Genomic DNA, 8,251 nt, shown 5'->3' with positions numbered 1-8,251 from the left:
AATGCCACCTAACGGCGGGGTTATTCGGGTGCAACAGGGAGTAGGCTCCATAGATAGGCTCTTTCTCTTTGGCTTGGGGTGGTGAACTTCCGTGCGTGCGCCAAACCACACTTCATGGAACCATCCAGGGAAAGCAGCACTGGATTAAGGTGGGGCTAAGGGGGCTGCAGCCCAGGGCCTCACCTCGGACAGTAGGAGAAGGGGGCCCATTTATTCTAACCTGCTTAGTATATAGAACCATGGGCAACGGAACTTTGAGCAACATGTATGAAGCGAGAAAACCAGAACGAGCAGACAGGGCCCCCCCCCCTCGCCTAATGTTTAGCCTGGTCATTTGGGGAGAGCTTGTCGAGCTGTAAAAACAGAAATCCCCCGCCACCCCGACAGGGCCCTTTTTCTTACGAAGCGAGGTGCATTTGCTTGGAAGAGTTTTCGTGGTTTCCTGTCAGTCCGTCTGTCCAGTGCTTTCTGGAGAGGAGGGGCAAGTGGGAAACACCTAAAACATGTAATGTGGGATGAGGACCTAAATCTCCCTTGCCCCTCATCACCACCACGCCACCCCTCCACCTCTCATGTAGTTCCGCCGCTGTCCTTCTCATAGAAAGGATGTGCTGCAGTACCCAACAGTGCCTCCCATTCGACTTTTCTTTACCGTGATGGTAATTTGGGTGAGGAGGATGAGTTCAATAGCAGATGATGATGATGAGTCTGATGGCAGAATCTAGGCAGGAAAGGAAAGAAGACGTCACACATGCTTTTGTCCGGGTGACGTGGAGCATGGAATGGTCACTGTTCAGGCTAAGGTTGTGGAAGAGTGAAGGGGGAAGTTGGAGAGCTGGAGGCCTCCAGGGCCCATTCCTGCCTAGTGGCTGCGCACCCTCGCGTGCGCTCGACGGAAAAAGTAGGTCAGACTGGCCGCCGAACTTTCCAGAAAGAAGTAGAAAAAGACGACTCAGAGGCGACGGAGGGCACGTAACTTCGCCCGCGCTAGGAGTCACCCTCTCCCCTTCGTTTTCGCGCTCAGCGTCGACGGGGCGAAAGAAAAATCGAGAACCTCCCAGAACAGACGATTGCTCCTAGCCAATAGGAAGACGAGACCGGAACGGGAGAAGGAGTGAGTTTGTACAGAAAAGGAGGGAATTTGTACAAGGAACTCTATGTGTATGTGAACGCCTGTTTGGCCCGTGGCGCGCGTCTGTAAAAGGAAGTTGATCGCGGGCTGCGATTCAGTCCCAAGCCACCGGTTAAGCTTGCATAAGCCCGCCCGCTGAGGAGCTCCCAGGGGACACACCACTCTCGGCTAGCCATGGCCGGACCATCCAGGCAGCGTGCGCCAATCATCAAGACGGCCACTGTTGGACACCTGTGGTCGTGTCGGACTGACGAAGTGCCCGCGGTGAACAATTAGCATCCATTCATGAGAAAATGCTCGGTCGAAAGCATCAAAATGGTGCGTCTAAACGAAAGGCTAGGTTAGAAAGAGAAGAGCGTGAAAAGAAGCTACCAAAGATGACAAAGTACCTAGCTATATTGAATGCAGCTTCCGCGGAGCAGTATATATATATGATCGCTCTACCCAGAGTGCGTGTCAAACTCCCAATAGTACCGACTGTGCTTCTGTGGAGGACTTGCCAACTCCATCATCACGGTATCCTGGCAAGAAGCAAGGTTTGACTCACCTTGGTTGTCTGGATCCTGTGAAAACGGTGCTAGCCTCGGGCGTGCATATTTATGAGCAACCGACGCTAACCGAGCCCTGTCCTGTTTCTGAGTCAGCAACGTCTATGCTACTCGGCCGGGCCCCTGCCACAGAACTCCAGGTGTCCGGTCCGCCACGCCCGATTTCTACTACTGCTGATCAACAGGTGCTAAACCTCCCCGATGAGCCTCCTTCTACTGACGAGTGCCAGGAAACAGAACTCCAAAAACCGACTCACTTGTTTCCTGTTAGTTTGGCGTCAAATAATCATGTTCCCACCCACAAAGTGTGCCTCGAGAGGATGAATGAGACGGCTTCTCGTTGCGGCAGCGGAGAAGTACAGACACCCCCGCAGCAAGAGGTACGTTGCGAGATTCTCCGAAGTGACCCTGCTAAGTGGCCGGACATTATTACTGACAGCTTTCAGAGTGCATGTCTTGAGAAAGGGCCATTGTATTTTCAAAATCGGGCGGAAAATATTCCGTTTTCCGAAAGGCAATACAAAACTCAGAAACGCTATATATGTGACCTCATCTTTTGGTGCGAAAGGCTGTAAATGGGGAGGCATACGAGCGACACTGGTTAATGTACTCAGAGTTCAAAGGTTCCGTTTACTGTTTCATGTACAAACTATTTTAGTCTTCAAGCAACCCCAGTGCTTTCACCACGCACACAGCTTTTCTGATTAGAAAAAAGCAGAAGAAAAGGTTTGCGCACATGAAAATAGCGTCGACCACCGGAACTATGTGGCAGCTAGCATGGCTCGCCCGCTCTAACTCGAGCAGTGCAATTGACAAGGAGCTGGTTAAGCATCTTGTCACTGAAACCACTTACAGGACAGAGGTGTTGAAGCGCGTAGTCGTTGTAGTTAAGGTTCTAGCTGAGCGCAACCCAGAATTTCGGGGCAGTGAGGAGATTTTTGATTCCCCGAGAAATGGCAATTATATGGGAGTGCTTGAGGCCATTGCCAAGTTTGATCCCTTTCTAGAGGAGCACATCAAACACTACGGGAACAAAGGAAAATGTCACCCATCGTATCTGTCAAAAACCATTTGTGATAAATTTATCGAGCATATGGCAAAGGCTGCCAAGGAACGTCTTGTTGACGAAGTGAAACGCGCAAAATACTTCTCTTTAATTGTTGATTCGACTCCAGACCTTACTCACGTTGATCAGCTGTCAGTTGTTTTACGATACTATTTAAATGGGAAAGTGTACGAACGCTTTCTTGGATTTGTTCCGATTGAATCGCATACCGGCTTGTATCTTTTCGATACCATGATGTCCCTCGCATCTCAACTGATGATTGTAACAAGCTTATGATAATGGGAGTAATATGTCAGGAAAATACAAAGGACTGGAAGCTCAAATCAAACACCTGAACGAATTGGCAGTCTACGTCCCGTGTGCTGGTCATTCACAGAACTTAGTTGGCGCGTGCAGCGTTGACACTTGCCTTGAGGCAGTCAAAATTTTCACTGTAATTCAAAGACTGTATGTGTTCTTTGCTGCCTCACCTAAGCGATGGAGGTATCTTTTGGAGAGCATGGGCGGAACTGGCCAGCAGCTTGTTTTGAAAAGGGTCTCTGAGACCAGGTGGTAAGACACGCTGAATCATGTAAGGCCATTCTGAAAAATTTAGTGCTGTCTTTTAGTTGCGCCTAAAGCACAGAGTGCACAAGGTGCAATAGGATCTAATCGCACTCGGACTTTATACGGAACAGGATGTGACTCCACTTCAGTGGGCGCTCTTGCCACGCGGCGCGCAATTTGAGGTGCGTTTGCAAGCCTCCACTTGTAATTCAATCATTTGACCGTCTGCGTCCCCGGATGTTTCCATTTGTTATCTTGGCATTCCCTTGCGGCGGCAGTGAAATTTTGTTATATTGAAATTGTGTACAAATACACTTATTTATATTGAGGTTCTACATACATGGTGTTCTATGGACAAGACGGTATGAGAAGTTAAGTACTTCGCTATATTGAGAATTTCGTTATATTGAAGATCGTTATATTGAAGATTGTTATATCGAGGTTTAACTGTGTGTAAGTAGCACAAATACACATCAACGAAAAAAGCCATGTGACATCTTGTGCGCTGTCTCCCCGTGCGCCTAGTGTTTTGTTTTCGCTGGTGCTTATACGGTGGATAATACGCTTTCTTCTCAGCTTCAGGCGGGTTCTGGCGAAGTGCCAATAAGTGATGTGCCCACTCTTGGCTTTGTCATTGGTGCTCATGCTATGTTTGTAGCCGGTGCACATTGCGACCTCTGTAGCCGCAGTAGAGGTAACTCGACACATGTTTTCTATTTCTAGTTTTATTGTGATATCAATTATATTGACACTCAGGGTAAATTTTCACTGTCGTCGCCATGATGTTCCGTATAAAGTGGAAAAGCCATATGAATGAGTGACCCATACACTGTGGGTGCGAGAGAAAGCACGCAACAGGGAGTCAAAAAGGATGGCAGTTTGATGGGCACTATCTTACCGCGCACTCAATATTCAGGTTAGTTGGAGCTCATGTGACCAAACGCGCGCTTGGGAAGAAGAGTGCACGTCTTCTACTCTAGCCTTGCTGTAGCTGTGAACGACTGTGCGCGACTAACACTTACACAGCCCACGTGCCATACCTAAATTTTGGTGATCATTGGTGGATGCAATGATAAAGCACAAGCAGGGATGGCTGTTAACCTCATGTGCGATGTCTAACCTCCTGGGTTGTCTTCCCATACCCCTAGTGCTGCAGATTGCATAGTCTAAGAGACAGGGGTTATTGGAGGTCGCTGACAGATCGCTGATCGCTGACAATCGTTACGTCAGGGTGCCACTCAGCGCCAAACGCTGTAAGTATACCTGCTGCGTTTCCCCTCGCTGGAATAAAGAAGATTCTTTGTCTGGTCCCTGACTCGAGCAGTCCGGCTCTTCTCTTACGGCGCTTCGCACCAGGTCGTTAGGCCTCATGCCATAGGCCTCGCGTCTGCCCGCCCCGTTGAAGCTACTACAGTATATTTCTGCGTTTCTGTCCTGCCATGTTACTTTTGATATTTCTTTTAACAGATAGGATTGTCAGGACGTCCTACACCAAGAGAGCATTTGCCATTCATTATATCTGCCATTTTTCCATTTCTGCATAACCAAAAATAAACTGTTGTGATTGTTTTATAATATCTGAGAAAAAGACCTGATGCTGCGAGTGTGTCACTTGCAAAAAAACCTAACTCTGAGAGGGTTAAATGCACTTGAACAAGACATTTTCGGTTGTCCTAGCACAGAAGGAAACTTCAAAGTAATTGTCAGGAGACCCTCACCCTCAAAAAGTGAATAGCAACTAAGATAAAAATAATGCACATGCGAGTGTCAGTAGAATGTGCTGAAATGTCTGAGAAAGAGTGTTAGAAATGTTTCATTGTGGCCCATGCAGCTATCATAAATTTACACTTTTAACTGAAATCTAAAAGGAGTGCAAGTCATTTATAACCTTTAAGTGTGCTTACCTGAGTCATATTGTTATATAGCTCTGTTTCAAGTTTCTATATCTAGCAAGTTTTCATATCACTGCTGATATTTTCACTAGAAAAGCAGGGACGGTGACTGCCAAAAATTTTTAAAAGCAATTATTAGTGAAGATGGACAATATGTGAGGGGCTGCAGAGAATGCAGCATGCTTGTTCTATTTACTGTATATATACATTGTTAAAAAAGCTTGGAGAAAAGTAATTGATTACTTTTTAGTAATTCATCGATTACCTTTGTGGGTCAATAATTGGTCACTCACTATAATCAGGTATCTATTTTAAAAAAGTAATTGCAATTTTAATCTGCAACTTTTTTTTCCATAAAATGTATTAGTCTGGTTCCAGAAACGTAGCTTCACATGTGATTATTGTATGAAACTGAGTGGTTAAATCTGATCAATATTTCATAGGCATAGTTCAAGTGCTGTCTCATGTTAGTCCTAACTTTGTGATTTCTATAGAAACATGAAAGGGCCTTTTGCAAATAACTGGTGAGGTCTGCTGGCAATGATGCACTTCTGACGGCATGCTTCTTTATTTCTCTATGTTCATAAACATACTTGCAAGAAGTGCCTGCATGTGGTAAGCTCTTCCAGATGATTGGCATAACTGTCGTGTCCCAGGGAATACATCCTTGAAATTAGCTCAAATTCCTTTATTTTCTTTCGCAACATTTGGTTGCCAGTGTATATAGGCTAAGGGTAGTGTTTCTAACAGACTGCCGTGAACTTGTTTCAGCAGACCCAGCAGGATCCTGGCATCCCTCCAACAGTGGGCATGTTTATATGCGTAGAAAGGGGCCACCATGCACACAGCTAGGTGTGTCAGTGTGGCAGATTCTAGGAAAGGATATCTGGTACTGGGACTAGTCCTTCAATTTCTTTTTTTAATTTTGATATGTTTTTATTTTGATTATAGCAAACATCTGCCTTTGCCTCACCTGGTACTGATTCTGTCCGCTATCTGTCTCTACCTCAGTATCTTTCGACTTGTGTGAAGCTCTCATCTTAATATGCAAAAAATAAATAAATGAACGCATTAAAGCTACAGTCAACTATAGACAAGCGTCTAGTTCACTTTATACAGCCCTCATCATAACTCACCACGATGCATGACACAGTTGTAAATCAGCGACCGAGCGGAAAAAGTTAGTTAAAGGCCAACTGCAACGAAATTTCACCTTGGCTAAATTAGTAGTATATACAGCTGAAACAATCATGACAAAACTGCAGGGTGGGTTGGTGATTGTCTAAATTTAATTATATTATTAGCGGCTTTTATATAGCCCCTTGGCATTCAACTTACGCACTTGGTGGTTAGCAGATATGGTGTGACATTCTGCACATAGCCTCCGAAATGTTTCATCATGCGACAGGCAGCTGTGGGCAGCGCCTAATCTCGGAGGTCATGCCGAGGGCTGTAGTCTAGGTCATGTTTCACTTCCAAAAACAGTATAGCTAGGGGGCATGTTTTTCAGTTTCAGTATTAAAAGTGTCTACGTTTTCAAGCTTTTCTCGATGCATCCGTTCGTATTTCAAGCAAAGCCTTGCATGGAAGCTGCTCTTTATTTGCACTATCTGAATCTGTGCTTTTTACACAATTCAAAATTTTATTGCAGTCGGTCTTTAAATGATACTGGCAGTTGTTAACTACATGTGCCGATGGATGGATGGATGGATGTTATGAGCGTCCCCTTTGGAACGGGGCGGTGGCTTGCGCCACCAAACTCTTGCTACTATGCTGCCTAATATCCTACCTTGGTTAATCAATGAGAAACAAAAAAAAAGACACTATGAACTACCACGTCCAAATTTTCTGATACCCTATTGCGAACTGTGCTTTTGTACGTCTCCGTCTTTTGTCGTTTCCCTACTTTTCTTCCACCAATCCTCCAATCGCCTCTTACTGATGTCTATTGCGGACCTGTTTGCTTTACCACTGCTCCCGCTGAACCCAAGGGCTTCAAGGAGGCCAGTGGTGCCTAAATCGACCGCTGGATAGACGTCTTCACATTCTAATAAAATATGCTCCGTCGTTTCCCTAGCTTTACCGCAGCAAGCACATGCTTCTTCTTCCTTCTTATATCTCGCTTTATAGGTGCGTGTTCTAAGGCATCCCGATCTCGCTTCGAAAAGTAATGAGCTTCCCTTTGAGTTATCATAAATGGTTTCTTTCCTAATTTCGTTTTTTCCCCTTAAGTAGTTACTCATGGCAGGTTTCTTTTCCATTGCCGCCACCCATGAGATTAATTCAGCCTCTCTGACTTTCCGCTTGACCTTCTTTGTTGCTGTGTTGCCCACCCCACAGGCCGCATACTTGCTGGTAAGCTTCCTAGTTCTTTTCCTCCACTGTGAATCAATGTTGTGCCTGTACAGATACCTGAACACTCTCCCAGCCCATTTACTTTCCTCCATATTCCTCAGCCGTTCTTCATACTCAATTTTACTGCGAGCTTCCCTCACTTCAAAACTAGTCCAGCCCATATCCCCTTGCACAGCTTCATTTGTAGTCTTCCCGTGAGCGCCCAATGCGAGGCGACCCACTGACCTTTGGTTCCCGTCGAGTCCTGATTGTACCCCTGATTTAAAGCAAACAACCGCATTTCCAAAAGTAAGTCCTGGAACCATTACCCCTTTCCACATACCTCGGAGGACCTCGTACCTATTGTATCCCCATAGCGCTCTGTGCTTCATTATGGCTGCATTTCTCTTCCCCTTGACTGTTATGGTTTTTTCCTGTGTTTCCATATATCCGTTGCCTTCGTTTATCCATATACCAAGGTATTTATATTCTGTTACCCGAGGTATTTCTTGGCCCTGTATCTCCACTGTCTGTTCACTGTTATCATTGAATACAATAACACCTGATTTTCTAACACTAAATTTCAAACCTAAATTGTTGGCTTCCTGTCCACAGATATTAGCCAGACGTTGCAAATCACTTTGCTTGTTTGCGAGCAACACAATGTCGTCCGCATAAAATAAACCTGGGAGTTGCTGCTCTATTACTGTACCTGCCTGTTTGTATGATAGAT

The sequence above is a fragment of the Dermacentor variabilis genome, chromosome 2 (genome assembly GCF_050947875.1).
Source record: "Dermacentor variabilis isolate Ectoservices chromosome 2, ASM5094787v1, whole genome shotgun sequence".
Lineage (NCBI taxonomy): Eukaryota > Metazoa > Arthropoda > Arachnida > Ixodida > Ixodidae > Dermacentor > Dermacentor variabilis.
This window is presented reverse-complemented; position numbering follows the sequence as displayed.